This window comes from Rattus norvegicus, chromosome 6 (assembly GCF_021556685.1).
Source record: "Rattus norvegicus strain SHRSP/BbbUtx chromosome 6, alternate assembly SHRSP_T2T, whole genome shotgun sequence".
Taxonomy (NCBI): Eukaryota; Metazoa; Chordata; class Mammalia; order Rodentia; family Muridae; genus Rattus; species Rattus norvegicus.
Genome location: NC_141539.1, coordinates 34047028 through 34065949, shown reverse-complemented (window position 1 = coordinate 34065949; position 18922 = coordinate 34047028). Strand labels below are relative to the sequence as shown.

General features: G+C 45.1%; 1 long non-coding RNA gene and 1 pseudogene across 1 annotated transcript; one reads left to right on the top strand and one right to left on the bottom strand.

The window, feature by feature from the left end:
- Tp53i3 (tumor protein p53 inducible protein 3) lies at window positions 245-7670 on the bottom strand (annotated as a pseudogene).
- LOC148005131 (uncharacterized) lies at window positions 14720-17143 on the top strand. The gene is made up of 2 exons (XR_015622889.1): window positions 14720-14761; window positions 16762-17143. It is a non-coding gene; the product is annotated as an uncharacterized LOC148005131 (long non-coding RNA).
- Window positions 17144-18922: the final 1779 nt, after the last annotated feature.

Here is an 18922-nt window from a genome sequence, read left to right as displayed (position 1 = left end):
GCTTGAAGGGGTGTGGCTTGAGGACTGAGGGGCGGTGTCCACGAGTGATAACGGACCTAGGGTCTGAGATTTAGCCCTTAGGCTTCGGAGGCGTTCGTGGCTGGCCAGCGCCTCCTTTACTCGGAAGGTCTATCCCGGGGCCAGGGTCTCGGGTCGCGCTTCACCTGACGGTCGAACTCCCTCACCCGGTTCCCGCGACTCTTGTCCACGCAGACAGAGCACACCGCCCTTCACATACACCTTTTTATTTCCTTAGACCAGCTTTACAGGAGCGGACTTGGGAAGAGAGCCCACTCCCAAGTTTGCTCTGAGGTCCTCCTTGGGGCAGCTCCAAGACGATTTTACCCACGTTCCTGTTAGCGTCCACATATTAGCCACATGAATATCAGTTGCTGGGTAGACTCTTCCAGAACCGGCAGCAGACGTTGGGGGCTGTCCGTAGAGAAGGGCAGAATCTGCTCGGTGAAAGTTTCCACCAGTGTTTGTTTGTACTAAGGAAAAGAATATCAACCTGAATTCCCCATCCTGCCAGTCTCAATGTTCTCTGAGTATCAGAAACAGCACACCCTTCCACTTACCGTCATGAAAGAGAGTGCTTCCAATGTGCAACCTAATTCTGTACCGGGATGGAAGACTGCAGTAAAGTACTGGTGTAACTGATAGATTTACATAGCTTAATACAAGAGGAATGATGAAGCCTTATCTTACCCATTAGGTGAGAAACTGACGGAATATATTTCCAAAGTTGGCTCTTTCTGTAATGCTACAGAAGATTTTAGGAACATAAATCTGTTGAAGGTTCAAACTTACTTACCTAATAGGCTTTCTTAATACACTGAGAAGAGGTCTACCCTGAAAACAAAGCCTTGGACCTATATTAAGACTTTATACTGTTAATCCTGATAGAAAGCTATATAAATAAATATAGGAATACATGGGAGGGTTGGGAGAATTAATTCTCTGTGTACAGTTACCCATCGATACACAAGGTGGCAGATTTCTTCATAGGCTCCCTAAAGTGAGCTATGACTGGGTATGTACAAAGGCAGTTTTTTTGGGTGTCACTCATACTTTCTTTCACTCAGCACTCACCTTATCCCTAGATCGCAGCAAACTAGTGATGGGACTTCCTCGTTTCAAAATAGTTTTAAAAACAGGGCACATTAAAACTTATCAACAGCTTCTATTAAACCACAGAGAACGTGGCGACCCTCAAGAACCAGGCAGTTGACATTCTCCCAATAGGATCAACTCCAGCATCTTCCAAAGGAGAGAGATTGGTAGTAATGTTGGAAACAAAAATTGGTACTAGTTAAATCAAATTTAGGTCTGACAGTGTGTACCCGTAATCCCAGTACTTGGAGGTTGAGGCAGGAGGTTGAGGCTAGCCTGGGCTACCTAGTAAAACTTGCCTCAAAATAAATCAATACAAGTGCAGGTGGCAAGAGCAGTTTGACCTAAACACGCTGGCTGTAGAAATACTGTAGTTAGAGGAATTGTATGATAGCATGTGTTACCTCATGCATCTCTCACTATTCCTTACTTCATCACAGCAGGAGGGAACAACTACAGGAAGCCCGCCCCCCAAATAAACCCACTGGCATCCAGGCACGAGTGAGAGTAGAAAAGAGGAAGTCCTGCTCCAGGCTACAGAGCAGACTGATTTTGGTTTCTTTGAAAAGCACAAAAATTATGAGACTATGTTTTCATTTTAATCCTAGGTCTGGGATATGGGTTAGATTGTCCTCAGCAGCTATGATTTGCCTTGTGCTCCAGCAGGGGTGTGATTTTGTCAGTTCCAGGCAGTTTCTGAGATTGATGTTTGGAATTCTGGGTACTCTCCAAAGCTATATATAAATCCAAGGGCCCCTGAGAGGCAGGTGAGTTGTTGGTTGAAGAAGAAACAAGAGGAAGCTAGGTATCCTGACTGGGAGGATCAAGATTATCCCAAGGAACTCAATGGCCCTAACCAGCAGAAAGTAGTTTAAGGGTAGTGTTGCCCTCTTTCCTCTCTATCCCTGTTTCTCTCCCATCTTGTGTTAGTGGGTTGAAAAGGGTGGAGAAGGGTTGAAAAAAAAAAAACAACTCACAGAGTAGCATATGACACTACAGGTCTGCTGGGGTATCTACTGGGGTATCAGGATCACAGTTTGCTAGCTTTGTTCTTATCTCTCCTTTTCTACTCACAAGGGAAATAGAAAAAGATGAATGGGAAAGAAAAAGATTCAAGCTACGAGGTAGCTCAGTTAGTAGAGTGTCTGCCTACCGTGCATGAAGCCTTGGCTTTTGTGATGGTTTGTAGATGCTGGGCCCAGGGAGTGGCACTTTTAGGAGGTGTGGCCTTGTTGGAATAGGTAAGTCACTGTGGGTGTGGTCTTTACGACCCTCATCCTAGCTGCCTGGAAGTCAACTAGCAGTCTTCAGATGATGTTGAACTCTCAGCTCCTCCTTCACCATGCCTGCCTGGATGCTGCCATGTTCCTTTGATGATAACGGACTGAACCTCTGAACTTGTAAACCAGGCCCAGTTAAATGTTGCCCTTATAAGAGTTGCCTTGGTCATGGTGTCTGTTCACAGCAGTAAAACCCTAATTAAGACAGCTTTGATCCCCAGAATTACAGAATCCGGGCAAGGTGGTGTATATCTGTAACCCCAGCCCTCAGGAGATGAGAGGCGAGAGACCTAGAAGTTCAAGGTGACTCTCTGCTAATGAAGCCAGCATGGAGACAGGAAACCCTGTCTTCAAAAATATCCAGATTTGGTGTTAGAACGTACACGCGCACACCAGCAAACACACATACCTGCTTCCCAGATTCCCACTCCAGCCTGCCTTTGACCATCTCTAGATGAGTCTATGCTGCATCATCTTGGGGTGGCTGCTGAGCTGCAGGAGTGCCTTGCCTTCAGTGAATCTTAGAGTTCCTTCAGAAAAACCTCCCCTGTAACTGAGTCCAGCTGCAGCCACAAGCTTCCCTGCCTTTTGAAGTCTATGCTGCAAGCCAGCTTGAACCGGAGGAATAGTGCCAGCACTCCAAGCCAGCTGGATGACAGCTGTGCCCACTCCACTCGATCCTCTGTGGAGCAGCACAGAGCCTCGAGCCTGAACTTGGCCTATGATGGAAAACATAGAAACTGTGGAAACTTTCTCTTCTGTCCAACTATAGAAATAGCCTATGTACATCAGCTGGCCCTTGGACCAAATGCCAAAGCTTGCATTTCGAAGGGACACTGTGGAAACTTTGTCTTCTGTCCAACTATAGAAATAGCCTATGTACATCCATTTTGAAGGGACACATTGACAGTTCTTCATCTCTGCCTCTCTCTCTCTCTCTCTCTCTCTCTGTGTGTGTGTGTGTGTGTGTGTGTTTCCCTTATTGTCTCTGATCAAGTTGAAAACAGGCTTTAGTTAAAAAAATGTAGTCACATCCATTACCTCTATTCAAAATATGAAATAACACCCAAGAAATCCTTTTTTTCCTTTCCGTCATTGAGGATCAAAGTCGGGGGCCCCTGAGCATGCTGGGAAATGTTCTACCATGGAGACACACTCCTAGTCTTCCTCTTCTATTACTCTGGGCCCCAAAGAGAGGTCTGCATGATTTGAGGAGCAGCTTGCTCCTGGGTCTTGTGTTAAAATGTGCACAGACATCCTATCTGCTAGCCTTGGTTCTCAGCCCCCATAGCAAGCCACATAGCATGTTTGATGTCCTGAAATTGTTAGTGATACAACAGGGTAGGGTAGGTAGGGTAAGGTAACACACCATGGTTTCTGGGTATCCTAGAGAACTTCTGGGGTTCCGAGAGGTTGGCTCACCCGGGAATAAGGCCATGCTGAGTAAAGTGAGCATCAGGCTTTCTCACCTACAAGAAGTAACATCTGAAGGGTGGTGATCCAGACCTCTGCAATGGCTGCAGCTTGAGACATTCAGTTCTGGGATAGGCTCAAGGAGATCTTCAGGGACAATGAGGCTTCCACCAGGCAGCAGGGCCATGGCCAGATCTCCAGTCTTCCAGTGTCCCTAGCAGCCAGACCCCAACTCAGCCACATGTCCCAATGCCTCAAATTCCTAAAGGCTCCTGGCTCCTGGGGGTGAAACATACGGGCTCAGTTGCTGCAGAAAGAGGTACATTAAGTAGGGAGCATGATCCAAAACCCATGTGTCACCAGCCCTGGCCACTCTTCATAGCTCTTCCTCTTCTTGGAGAAAAATTTCAGGATGAAGTCCAATTTTGTGAGTTAAGAAAAAAGGGAAAGAGGGAGCTTAGTTTGTGTAAATAAAAGGCTACATACAGGTCACAGAATCAGTGATGTCATAACTGATAGATTCTCAGTTACTTTTTTTTTATCTTTATTAACTTGAGTATTTCTTATTTACATTTCGATTGTTATTCCCTTTCCCGGTTTCTGGGCCAACATCCCCCTAACCCCTCCCCCTCCCCTTCTATATGGCTGTTCCCCTCCCCATCCTTCCCCCATTACCGCCCTTCCCCCAACAATCACATTCACTGGGGGTTCAGTCTTAGTAGGACCAAGGGCTTCCCCTTCCACTGGTGCTCTTACTAGGCTATTCATTGCTACCTATGAGGTTGGAGCCCAGGGTCAGGCCATGTATAGTCTTTGGGTAGTGGCTTAGTCCTTGGAAGCTCTGGCTGGTTGGCATTGTTGTTCATATGGGGTCTCAAGCCCCTATAAGCTCTTCCAGTCCTTTCTCTGATTCCTTCAATGGGGGTCCCGTTCTCAGTTCAGTGGTTTGCTTCAGCTAGTTACTTAAGTCTTTTGTTGTACATAGAAAGGTACCAAGGTGGGGATGTGGCTTACAAAGATTGTGAAGTAAATTATTAGACTAGGAGCAAAGTTGGACTTTTAGCAATGACTGATATTTATTTATTTTTTTCTTTTTCTTTTTTTCGGAGCTGGGGACCGAACCCAGGGCCTTGCGTTTGCCAGGCAAGCGCTCTACCACTGAGCTAAATCCCCAACCCCATGACTGATATTTATTGAATGACAAACTCTGTTCTTACCCTGGGCCTCAAAGGCTTTAGACCATAATGACTTAACCAGAGTTCTGTTTGCATTAGAACCATTTCAAACTACAGAGGCCCGGCCCTGACATGCTAATTTTTAAAAAGTTCCCTGGCTGATTCCGATGCACGTTTCTTTCTCTCTGTGTGTGCATGCCCATCTGTGTGCACATGCATGTGGAAGCCGAGGTCAATACCGAGTGTCGTCCTCTCTTCTCCACCTTATGGTTCGAGACAGAATCTCTCACTGAACCTAGAGTTACTCGCTCAGCTAGACTGGGCTGCCAGCAAGTCCCCAGGGATTCTCCCGTCTCTGGGATGGCAGGCACACTTCTGATTTTTTTTTTTTTTCTTTTCTTTTTTTTCCGGAGCTGGGGACCGAACCCAGGGCCTTGCACTTCCTAGGCAAGCGCTCTACCACTGAGCTAAATCCCCAACCCCGACACTTCTGATTCTTAATTGTTGTGCTTACAGTCCAAAGGCAGGACTTTATGCTTGCTGCTCAAGCCGCTCGAGAACAGAGTCATTTTCCCAACCCCTGATGTACATTTCTAATTGATCCCGACCAACTGAGCTGTGGGAAGCACTGTCCTAGTTTATGCAGCCCTGGAGATCAAACCCAGAGCTATGCATGCTAGGCAGGCATGCTGCCAGCGGAACTATGCCTTACTCTTCCTTGCTTGTATAAATCTGCTTCGCTTTGTTTCCCTTTGCGGTACTGGGGGCCTTGAAGATACTAGACAGATAGATAGTCTGCCATGGAGTCAAGCCCCTGGCCCTACATCATTTAATTTTTGCAGTCGTTGGTTTAGCCCCACAACCTCCACCACAAGGTCTTTCTCTATAGCCCATGCTGGCCTCATACTTGAAGCAATCCTCCTGCCTCATCCTCTACAGTGCTGGGATCATTCGTTCTTAAACTTGCAGGCTGCCTCGGTGGTGCACATTTATAACGTTTAGAATGTCTGGAGACTCAGTTGGGATGGTCTCAAGTTTCAGACTGTCCTGGGCTACAGGCTTTATCTTAAAATTAAAACAATAACTGAATAAAAGTTGCCCGCTAGCATTCCATCTTACGACTGGATTGTAACTTTCGCTCCGAGCCAGCAAGTTTATTTATTTTTACCTACCGGAGTATGGGCGAGAGGTTATTTACATCATGACTTATTAATCAGTCCACATTGAGGCACACAGTTGGCTTCCTTGGCTGTTCCTATGCTACCTGGAAGCCAGGCTGTTTTCAAGAGTCTGTTAAAAAGAGGTCATAGGAAATGTTAATTTAGGGGCTGGGGATTTAGCTCAGTGGTAGAGCGCTTACCTAGGAAGCGCAAGGCCCTGGGTTCGGTCCCAGGCTCCGGGGGGGAGGGGGGGGGAGAAAAAACAGGTCATAGGCTAACTAGGCTTTGGATGGGTTAAAATCAAGGACGGTTAAGAGAAAAATCCTGACCAAAGTTTAATTAGCAAGCACTTTGTTCCAGTTTGGAGCAGGCACAGCAGTTCTGATAAGTCATTTATGAAACTGGGGGTGGGAACCTAAAGGGACTGTGATTGACTTTGTTCTATGTCTTCCTCAGTGACTCTGTAACATATAAATAAGGATTGTCTGAGGAGTTAATTAGGGCCAGATGTAACCCCCCTCCCCACACACCCTCCCTGTTTCAACAAATGGTCCATCCTTCCCCCTTGCCAGGATGCCGGAGGAGATAATGTGTAAACACATAGTGGGCTCCGCTTTGCAGATACCCTTGGTTTTCGTTGTTTTGTTGTGGGGAATTACCCAGGGACTGGAGCTTGCTTGGCCAAGGCTCTACAAGGGAGCTACACCCTCACCACAACCCCCTCATTTTACATAAACAACGTGGCTACTTGTCTTTGGGTCTCAGAATACCCCGAACACCAATATCTTCTGTGTCTGCTCAGCCCACTGAAAACAAAGGTTGATCTCTGGAGTCTGTTCTTGATTGACCTTGGAATCCCTGGGTACTGGAGTGTGTCAGCCCTGTTTAAAAGACTGACTGTCACCTTCAGGAGGACTTCACCATCTCCTGACTGATATTTATTGAATGACAGCTCTGTTCTTACCTTGGGCCTCAAAGGCTTTAGACCATAGCGACTTTACTGGAGTTTTGCATCAGAACCATTGCAAACTAGAACCATTTCAGGTAGGAAGAGATATTCTGCTCCACCTGGCTGGTCAAAGTGCATTGCCCAGCATGCTGTCTGAGGAAACTGGGAGGCAGACAGAAACCCTAGGCTCTGAGGGGAAGGGAGGATACCCTTGTTCAATGTCCACTGCAAGTGTCTGCTGGCTAAGATTCTCAACCCTGTCTCACAGGACCTTGCCGTCTCTAGATCGGCTCTTAGGTCCTGGAAGACACGATTTCAATGGTTGTCCAGGGTGGGAAACACATTACTTGTTTCTGGATTGGAATTCCTAGTCCTGTTGACAAGCCCCTTCAGGCCCTGGGAATGACTTAACCAAGCTGGTTCAGCAGATATTGCCCAACTTGGCTCCTTTGGATGCTGTGGCTGCAGCCCAGAGTCAAGGGCTTGCCCTCAGCTGTCGCTGCCTCAGCCTGAACTCTGAAAAATCGGTGATGGTTTTCTGAGGTAAAGAGAAGTTTCCTTGATGAGGGGTGAGGACCATACTTATCTGTTGGTACGAGGACAAAGATTTAGGGTGTAGTTAGGGATTATGCTGATTTAGTTAAATTAAATTAAATTAAATTAAAACAACAACTACTGGATAAAAGTTGCCCGCTAGCATTCCATCTTATGATTGGATTGTAACTTTCGATCCGAGCCAGTGAGTTTATTTGATTTACCTACTGGAGTATGGGTGAGAGGTTATTTACATCAAAACTGCTTACATGAGTGTCTGCATGGACACTGAGGGACCCCGAGTTGGTTCTGATTGGTAAATAAAGATGGCAGCAGCCAATGGCTGGGAGAGGCAGAGGCGGGACTTATAGGATTCCGGGGCTTGGGACAGATAGGCAAGAAAAAAAGGGAGGGATGACCATGACTCAGAGGCAGAGGGATCAGATTTAGGAGCTACAGAAGAAAAGTCATTTAAAACGTAGGTGGAAGGGGAAAGTGACCCTATGGGGTGAGCTGCCCAGAAGGTAACAGGGCAGCAAAGAAAACATATGGAAGGTGTTAAACCAGGAGCACTGGAGGGAAATCTATGCTAGTCATGGGGAGGATTAGAAGTGCCCAACCGTTGAGCTAGCCAAGGCATATCAGAATTAACTGGTGTTTGTGTGTGTGTGTGTGTGTGTGTGTGTGTGTGTGTGTGTGTGTGTGTGTGTGTGTATGTATGTGTGATTCGTGAACCCAGAGAGCCCTATGGGAGGGTGCAGTGCGCGCCCTCCACACCGGGAGCTCAGAGTGGGTCAACTACATTACCACTACAGATACGTCCACTGTATGAGCCCCAGGAAAGACTTCCCACAGGTGCTGGACTGGCAAACCTGAGCTACAACACCCACATGTGCGAGCATATTGGAATCTATATTTGACGTACGGGGGGCTGCGGATCTGGTAGAGGGTCAGGGCATAGGCATGGTTATCTCATCGATCCTATTGAACACTTCAACAGAAGGAGAAAAGGAGCGAAATGGAGAGAAGCTGGCCAAAGTGGCTGGTCTTGAAACAGAAGAGAACGCCATGAAGTGGTGTCATTTTTAAAAACAAAATCCCAATCATTAGATGTTACCAAATGAAAACCAAGGAGCCGGGGTTGGGGATTTAGCTCAGTGGTAGAGTGCTTGCCTATCGAGTGCAAGGCCCTGGGTTCAGTCCCCAGCTCCGAAAAAAAAAAAAAAAACCAAGGAGCCAGATGCTAAGGTGGAAACTTAGTTCAGATAGGCGGAGGAATCAATCACTTAGCTGATGTTTCTCCTCAACCAATGTGCCAGAAGGAAAAACCCCTTTCTCCTTCATACTGTCTTAAAAACCCTTCCAACTGAATGTCCCTCCTTTCTACTTCCTGTGCGTCTCTGTCTTTCTGACTTCCTCTCACAGTTTTTCCCCTATGTTCACTCCCTGTCAACTGGTTGCTTGCTCCGCCTCTTGACCCGTGGTCGACTGTATTCAGTTTTGTTTACAATAAACAGAAACCTCTTGGGTTTAAAGGTGTGTGCTAGGGCTGAGCCATGCCACAAGAGCCTGGAGACAGGTTTTTCCAGTATACAATCTTGGGGTTCACAATGTGATCAAATGTCCTGCTACAGAGTAGTGAGTGGTGTGTGCTGTGTCTCTTTGTGCTGTGTAGATTTTTCTATTCCAGGTTTTTCTCACTCCTGGCAGATTAGTAGTAGGTCTATGGGCACTCCCTGCTCCAACACTCTTTCTGGGATGATCCGAGTTTTAGGGTTGACTGGTTATTTTCCAGTACCCCTTTATTGGGCTTTTAAATACATTAAGTGGAATCCACATTTTAGAGTAATGAGACGATACAAGATCACCCATTATGATGGTTTGCATATGCTTGGCCCAAGGAGTGGCACTATTAGAAGGTGTGGCCTTGTTGGAGGAAGTGTGTCACTGTGGGGGTGGGCTTGGAGACCCTCCTCCTAGCTGCCTGGGATTGCTCAGTCTGTTCCTGGCTTCCTTCAGATGAAGATGTAGAGCTCTCAGCTCCTCCTGCACTGTGCCTGCCTGGATGCTGCCATGTTCCCGCCTTGATGATAATGGACTGAATCTCTGAACCTGTAGGCCAGCCCCCATTAAATGCTGTCCTTTAAAAAACTCACACTGGTCATGGTGTCTGCTCACAGCAATAAAACCAGAACTAAGACACCCATTAAAAAAGACTCAAGCGCTCACTCTTGGCCTGCTGCCTGGGCATGAGGACGTAACTCAGCGACTGTTCCAGTGCCACATATGTCACTATGATGATAATGGACTCTAAGGCTCAGAAACAGATCTTACATCAGTGATAAGCACGAAGAGGTCACCCAGAGGTCTGTCAGCCACATGGCTGCCGGCACCAGAGCCACTATAATGTGCAAGTATGTGGTGGAGAGAGGAGAAGTGGAATAGTTTGAGCGTTATGAGGAGAGACAGAACTGGAGATGAAAGGGTGGAGAGGAATAGCCCATCGTGAGTCCCCAGCCTTTCCACCCAGGGCCAGGGTGAAGTTCAGCCAGAACTGCTACCAAGGGCCATGTCTGGGCCCACGGTCATGCAGCTGCAGCAGTTGGTGTTAACATGCCTGGCTAATATTACAACTAGAGATCATGGGAATGTTCCCGACCTGGCAGCAGCCCGGGACTACGTAGATGTCCAAAGGCTGTGCAGAACTGTCCCTATCCCTCACTGGCTTTGGTGCTTTGGAAAGCTGCACTTAGGAGAGCCCTGCACCTTGCCCAGGTAGAGTTTGCTCCTAGGGCGTGAGGGTGGGAGAGTCGACCTGGCCATTCCTCTGTCACAAGATGGTACAGGCAGGGAGGCGATGCTCTCCCCTCGTTGCCACCTCCGGTGGCACCAAGGTCATGAGAGTGGGAGAACTATCTTTGCCCCTCACTGGTTGTAGCACTGGGAAAAGCAGGCCCTGCACTTCGTCAGAGGAGCTGGCTCTGGAGATGTGGGTGCAGCAGAGCCAGGCTCTGAGGACATGTCAGCTGACCCTGCCTCCTGCAGATGGCAGCACTGGGTAAGCTAGCTGGAGCAGTGTTGGAGAGCTCTCTCCCTGGTGGTATGGATGTGACAGAGCCAACTGGTTGACCAGCTCAGCTACCGGCCAGGCCCAGATCCAGGGCTTTAAAGTTGGCCCAACCCAAAATTCTGTGTCATCTGCGAACTGTTGGGGCATGTGAACTGGTCCTGCTGATCCAAAGCTGCAGGGTCTCCATGACACACGGCAACAACAGGATGTCTGGGAGGAGTCTTGGTGTGAATCCAATATTGATGTTGTGACAGAAACTAGAGGCCTGGAACAAGACCAATGACTCATTGCAGTGAACATTCTCCAATGAAGATGTGTGGACAGAGAGGTATACTGTGGGACAGTGTGTGAGATGTTTCCTGTACTTTGTTTTGTTTATTTCATTGGTGGGGAGGTTACAAGGGCAGAGGGCAGATATGAGGGGACAGGGAGATGAGTGGGATTGGGGTGCATGATGGGAAACTCACAGATCCGTCATTGAAAATGGTCTTTAATGCTCTACTGCTGACAGCCATCCTTTAGTTCTGCTGATGGCAAAGACTTGGAGACCGCCCATTACATAAAGGACTTGTTCTCAGAATTGCCATTCAGAGTCTCAGGTTTAGAACTAGACTGTGCTGTGGTCTAGGAGTTGCTCCACAAACCACATGAACACCGCTGATCTCGGTCAGACAGGGAGGGTTTGTTGAATGCATACCCTAAGACTGATCAGATCAGGGATGTAGCTCATGATTATCCGAGGTATGGCAAACTTTTCTCAGGGCAGGCTTATAAAGAAAAAAAAAAACAAACAAACCATAAAACCTCATACGCAGGTGCAGGAAGTGCTTCTCAGTGGTCATCTCTGACTCAAGATATTTTAGACATAACAGTTCATATTGACCTTTAACTTGGCAGGTCCTATGTAAAGCTTTGTGGAATTTCTTAAGAATAGCAAACCTCATACAGAACATTCGGAACATACAGAACAAAACAGGGTGTGCGGTCAGCATGTCCTTGCTCTGAGTCAAGTCACTTATCATGTCAATGACTGGCAGACATGTTACAAGAACACTATGAAATAACTGGCAGGCATGGAACAAAATGGCTACAGCTATTCAAAGGCAGAGGTTAGACCTCAACAGACAAAGCTTTTTGAAGACTTACCAAATGATCGCTAATTGTAGCTGCTATCTTGTTACTTAGAAACACCTTGTGTATAGTTGTATACTCGGGAGGGATTCCAATACTAAATGTGTTAATTTTGAACACATTTGATAAGATTTGTTTACTAAATATGATTAAATATATTTTCAGTAACACCCAGCTGCTGCAGATTTAATTAATTTATGAAAAACATTTGTGATATTCTTATCAGCAAAGCTGTTCTTCATTGTTAATAAAATAAAAATCTCTTCTCAGGATTTCACATTTGTCAATTCAAGTAATAATATTCATACCGGCTTGGGACAATCATCTTTTCTCTGAAATTTAAGAAATAATTGATAGTAAAGGTATGAAGCCTTCCTTTCCTAGATGAATTGTGATTTTAATTTTTAAGATACACTTATGTATTTTAACTAACCTGAGTTCATGTGATCTCATGACATTGGAGTCACCTTGTTGTGAGTGCTGGGAACTGAACCCAGATCCTCTAGAAGAGCAGCCAGTGCTCTAAGCCTCTGAGCCGCCTCCAGTCCACACAGTTTTTTGCACCATACAGGATGAGGGGATTTTTGCATCTAGAATCTAATTTTTTCCTTTCCTTTAGCACCGTGTAGTTCTTGCTATGCACCAAAGTAGGACCGGGGAAGCAAAACTGTATCCTGGAAATGGGAGGCAGGATAGGAGGAAGGAAAGAAAATCAACTGGACATGACTTCTCAGTCTCAGCGGTACAGTTTTAGGCAAGGACACGCAGGAGGTAAAAATCTGGAGCAGAGCTGCGTGTGGTGGCGTATGGCCTTTAATCCCAGAACTAGGGAGGCAGAGCAGGCAGATCTCTGACCTCAAGACTAGCCTTGACTACAAAGGGAGTTCTAGGACAGCCAGGGATGCAAAGAGAAACCCTGTCTCGAAGCCCCATCCCCCTAAACCAAAACATCTGGGGTGGGGGAACCCTTTAATCTAGCCATGCCATTGTGGGTCTTCTGAAAAGACCCAGTCCTGAAGTTCCAGGATAGGAATTTCCTTAGTTTGGAGTCTCTTGTTTCAGAAGATTATTTGGTCCCCAGGCAAGTTTAGCAGGGCCGTGTAACTACCACCACAGGGCCACTCCCTTTTTTCTTTATTCAGCTGTGAACAGTTGCAACTTTGTAAAGAGAATAATAAAAAGCAACTGAAGAGTCCTTCCTAGGCAGTGCAGTAGTCAAGTACCAAGAAAAGGCTGTCCATTTGGGTATTTGCTGAACCCCAGGATGTTTGTATTGGGGTCTTGGAGTTACCACACAAACCATCCCTATACCAATCTCAGTTAAGCAAGAATAGTTTATTGAACGCATACCATAATACTGGACATCCAGGTCCAAAAGAAGGAAAAACCTAATTGTGGCACCATTTTGTGCCCAGGGAAGGCTTTTTAAAAATCAGATTCAAAAGTTTGAAGGCAAGCAGTGGAGTGGTATGACACTGTTGACTAACTAGACAAAGTGTTCTCAGCCAACCTTTAAGGTGATTGTACCTGAGTGAGGTAAGGGCAGGTGGAGGACAGGCAGTGCACAGAGAGCTTCAGAACATTGAGATAACAGGGTACAAGTGATTCAACCATAATTATTTTGGCTTATTAGGAGCATTTTCAGAGTCAGTTAAAATAATAAATAACTATAAACTTAATTTTACCTTGTGAGAAAAATGGAATCTAGATACAAAATGGCTACAGTTATGTTAGGAGGAGCAGGCCTCAACAGTTTCAGGGTTACTCTTGTGTTATTGTAGTTTAGGGTCAGCCCCTCTGTTTATCAGCCTACGGGTGGGTACACTGTCATTCTGACTTATACATTCCAGATGTTAATGAGTTTAATTTGGAGGGGGAAATCATTGGTATAAAGACCAAATCCCAAACCTAGAGATAGATTGATGTAAACAGTCAAGTAGGAAGCCATGATTTTTGAGCATTATTGAGTATTATTGATTTTGTAAAAAACTAGAAATAACTAAAGCTTCTAACAGAAGAACATATATTTAAATTAAGCTATATACAGCTGTTTGAGTGTTTTTTTGAAGGAATTTTAGTGACATTTAAGAAGTTCTAAATGAACACAGTAAATGTCAATCATATACACGGAGGAACTATATAAGGTTAAAACATGTTTTCATAGAAAAAACTAGATAAAAATGAAGTCATCCATAGTTTCTATTTATGTTTTATTTATTGTGAAATTATAAGTGTCTTACTTTCCCAAGGTTTTTTTTTTTTTTTTTTTTTGGTTCTTTTTTTCGGAGCTGGGGACCGAACCCAGGGCCTTGTGCTTCCTAGGTAAGCGCTCTACCACTGAGCTAAATCCCCAGCCCCACTTTCCCAAGTTTTTAAATGTCTATTTTTTTGTATTCTTAATAGATTAAGACTAAATATAGGGTATTTATTTATGTATTTATTTTTTATTTCAGAAGCACCTAGGTTAGATCTCAGGTCTTCTGTCATGCTAATTAAGTGTTCTATCCCTGAGCTATGCCCCCCAGTTTAAGCTTAAGTGTTATGAAAGCATTGTCCATAGTTTCTGATCTCTGGGAGGACTGAGGAAAGCACCCTCTCTCGTGATATTTCCACACATACTGTTTCCACCTGTCTTGAATCTTCACCATTCTTCACACGTCAGGAAGGTTCATGACTCTGTGACTCTCATAAGCTGTCCTTTACCCTGGCACGCTCTTTGCTCTCTTCTACGTTTACTCTTCCAAACTCACTTCTAACACCAGTTTCAGATTCTCAAAGTGCCCCGAGGGAGCCTCGGGGGCAGTTAGTTGTTCTGAGCTCTGTGCTCTGAAATTGCTTCATATCTGGATGTATGCAGAATGCCTCACATGACCGTATGACTCACAAACCTGCTTACCCTGCTGAATTGTGAACCTATCGGTGGTGGAGTGGATGAGGTATTTGTTTTCTTTCGGTTCCCTGCTTCTTAGAATTTGGTAAACTATTCAGTTTAAGAGAAGTGAACTTTAAACTTACGTCCTCCAAAATGCAAACAATAGAATGGATAAATGGCTTCAGTGGGAAGGCTGACTGTTAAGAACAAATCTGTGACTCTTGGAGAAGTGGAAATTTCTGGCTTCTTTGGAGACTCAGTTCCGTCACCCGATGTTTGTCTGGACGCTATGGGAGGATGCTTTGCTGAAGCAGATAGATGCTTGAGAGGGACGAGCGTGAGTAAAACCTGACAGGCAGTGAAAGGACGCACCTTGCAACACTTTCTGGTCCTCACTGGCCCTGCAATGCCTCGATGGTCTTCATTTGTAGAGAGAAATGCACCAGAGAACTTCTTTTTTTTTTCCTTTCATTTTTTTCTCCATCTTTATTAAATTGGGTATTTCTTACTTACATTTTGATTGTTATTCCCTTTCCCGGTTTGAGTTTGTTCCAGCTTCTGGATAATATAAATAAGGCTGCTATGAACATAGTGGAGCACGTGTCTTTGTTATTTGTTGGAGCATCTTTTGGGTATATGCCCAAGAGGTATAGCTGGGTCCTCAGGTAGTGCAATGTCCAATTTTCTGAGGAATCTCCAGACTGATTTCCAGAATGGTTGTACCAGTCTGCAATCCCACCAACAATGGAGGAGTGTTCCTCTTTCTCCGCATCGTCGCCAGCATCTGCTGTCACCTGAGTTTTTGATCTTAGCCATTCTCACTGGTGTGAGGTGAAATCTCAGGGTTGTTTTGATTTGCATTTCCCTTATGACTAAAGATGATGAACATTTCTTTAGGTGTTTCTCAGCCATTCGGCATTCCTCAGCTGTGAATTCTTTGTTTAGCTCTGAACCCCATTTTTTAATAGGGTTATTTGTCTCCCTGCAGTCTAGCTTTGTGAGTTCTTTGTATATTTTGGATATAAGCCCTCTATCAGTTGTAGGATTGGTAAAGATCTTTTCCCAATCTGTTGGTTGCCGTTTTGTCCTAACCACGGTGTCCTTTGCCTTACAGAAGCTTTGTAGTTTTATGAGTTCCCATTTGTTGATTCTTGATCTTAGAGCATAAGCCATTGGTGTTTTGTTCAGGAAATTTTCTCCAGTGCCCATGTGTTCCAGATGCTTCCCTAGTTTTTCTTCTATTAGTTTGAGTGTGTCTGGTTTGATGTGGAGGTCCTTGATCCACTTGGACTTAAGCTTTGTACAGGGTGATAAGCATGGATCGATCTGCATTCTTCTACATGTTGCTCTCCAGTTGAACCAGCACCATTTGCTGAAAATGCTATCTTTTTTTCCATTGGATGGTTTTGGCTCCTTTGTCAAAAATCAAGTGACCATAGGTGTGTGGTTCATTTCTGGGTCTTCAATTCTATTCCATTGGTCTATCTGCCTGTCTCTGTACCAATACCATGCAGTTTTTATCACTATTGCTCTGTAATACTGCTTGAGTTCAGGGATAGTGATTCCCCCCGGAACTCCTTTTATTGTTGAGGATAGTTTTAGCTATCCTGGGTTTTTTATTATTCCCAATGAATTTGCAAATTGTTCTAACTCTTTGAAGAATTGGATTGGTATTTTGATGGGGATTGCATTGAATCTGTGTAGAGAGCGGCGCGGCGAAACAAAGATGGCGCCGACATCCAGCCTTGTCTGGATATAAACGACTTACTGCGCATGTGCAGGCTTGTCCCCTTGCTAGGGCTCCCTCTAGTGGTGAACAGCGGTACTGCACATGTGCGGTTTATGCACCAGGTGTTAGTTGACCGTTAATATGCTAATGAGGTGATTCATTCTCCGTCAATCCCTGGAGGACAAGTAGTGGGGTGATCCAAGCCCCACCAATCCCTGAGAGATAATTAGCATACTGTTGTCTATATAAGCCGAGCGATTTTGCTGCTCGGGGTCCCTGTTCAAGAGAGCTGTAACACTAAGAAGAGCTGTAACACAGTAAAGGCTTGTTCGCAGAAGAATCCTGTTGCTGCGCGTCGTTCTTACTGGCGGGACATTGGGCGCGCGACAAGTGGTGCCGAGACCCGGGAACCAACATCGCCGGTGCCAGGGGACCCTTCAGTGTGCTGAAGAGGATTCAGAACTGCGAGAAGGTAAATTAAAAGGTAAGCTTCGAGAGGCATGCCCCTTTTTGGAAGAGAGCATGTCAGAAACGGAGCAGAGTGAGAAATTAGGCTTCGAGAGGCATGCCCCTTTTTGGATTTAAGAGAGCATGTCAGAAACGGAGCAGAGGCAGAAACGGAGCAGAGTGAGAAATTAGGAGCTCAAATTAGGAGCTCGCAAAAAGAAAAAGGTTACTAAAACAAAAGTGAAAGAGATACAAAAGGCAGAAGAAATGCCGCTGGAGGAAAAAATAAGAGTGCCCCGGAGGACGAAGTACAAGTCATCCGGAGAGGATACTTTGTATCCATTAAAAGAATTAGAAGCCTTAGAACTGGCTGGCAGTGACTCTGAGCAAGAGTTGTCAGAGTCGGAGGAGAAGGAATTAGAGGAAGAGGCAGCCATATATGAGGAAGAAAGATATGGGCCTAGGTGGAGAGCCACTGTGAAGAAACCTAAAGTTATGGATCCTTTGTGGGCAAGGCTGGTAATTTTGTTTCTTTTTTTCTTTGTGTGGGATAGAGAAGCCACAGACGGCAAGCTTAAGCCCGGACCAAAACCTCTTTGGCAAATGGTCCCTGCCTGCTTAGAGGATAAACAATGTGAGGAAGCCGTTAGAGCCGTTAGGACAGGTCAGAGGGTCCTTGCAGAGCAACAAAGTATGTCAGAGGGAGAAAAGGTCTCCAAAGAAAAAAAGAAAAGAAAAGGAGATAAAAGGAACAGAGAGAAGGCAGAGATAAAAAAAAAGAGGATAATCAGGACCAGGAAACAAATAAGATATATTCTTTAAAAGCCTTGGCCTTAGAAATGTCAGACAATCTAGAAAGCATCACCGACAGCTTAGAGAAAGTGAAACTAAAGGTAGAACCATCGGGTCCCGGGCCTCCCGCAGAGCAACAAAAGGAAGCGCAGGACTCGACCTCAGTTCGACCACCAGACTCGTATTGACCCCTCGAATGGGAACTCAGGTGGTGGATACAGATTTTAAAGGCCCCAGTAAGCAGAATTCAGTAGGATCACAGAAACTGAAAGCATGTGCAAAGATAAAGATTTGGGGTAGTGGTAGTGGACAAGGTAATAATGGTAAAATGTTTTTGTGTATGTGTTCTTTTAGAGTTATGTTAAAATCTAGAGAAGCAAAGTCGATTCTCATAGATGCTTCTAGTCTTTGGACCCTGACTAGAGACAGTTTACACCCTGGACAAGAGAGAGAATGGGGTTGAGAAAAACATTCCTCCCGAACTCTCCACAGATGCTTTGGCAAAAGAAGGAAATGAGCTTAAACTTTTTGGAGCTCTCCTGGGAACAGAAGGAGGTGGGAGACGTCTTGCCTCCTTGCTGGCTCCTATTGGAGAAGTGCTTATTTCTGGTTCTGGGTTCTTTAGGTAGGATGTTTGGGTCCTTTTGGTGGAACACCATCTAGTTCTTTTCCTCTGTGTCTATTGTCTGTCCTTGGTGCACCAAGCTGTCCATGTATGTCAATTTATGTCTGGGTTTTGCTTCTCCTTGCTTGAATGTTTTGTGTTTCATGTTTAAAAGAAAAGGTTAAAATTTTAAATGCTGGTTGATTCACCCATTGATGTAGCTTTAACTCCTTTCAAGAAAGGAACAAATAAATAAAAAGTTTCAATTGGCTTTTGGAGCCTGCATCTGTAGCTAGAAGCCTAAGTCGGCTGGGCAAGCTCCCCAGGGGGCTGGCTAAATGTTTACACTAGCCGATCCTAAAGACACAAGGAGCTTCACAGCTTCTAAGGAAATGGAACTGATAGAAAAGTCTTTGACTGTGATTATTGGACTCAACAGGTGACAAGGTGTTTCTCTTAAAACTACAGCTAGAAAAAGTAAAAATGGTGATTGATTTAAATATTAAAGGTATGTGTAGCCACTTCATTTTTGTTTTCTGATTGGTTTTAAATGAATGAATATTCTCTACATGCCTTGGTTATGGACTATTGGCTTTTAAGTTATTGGATATGATTTAAAAAATGTAACATTGGAGGAAAGTAGAAGATTAGAA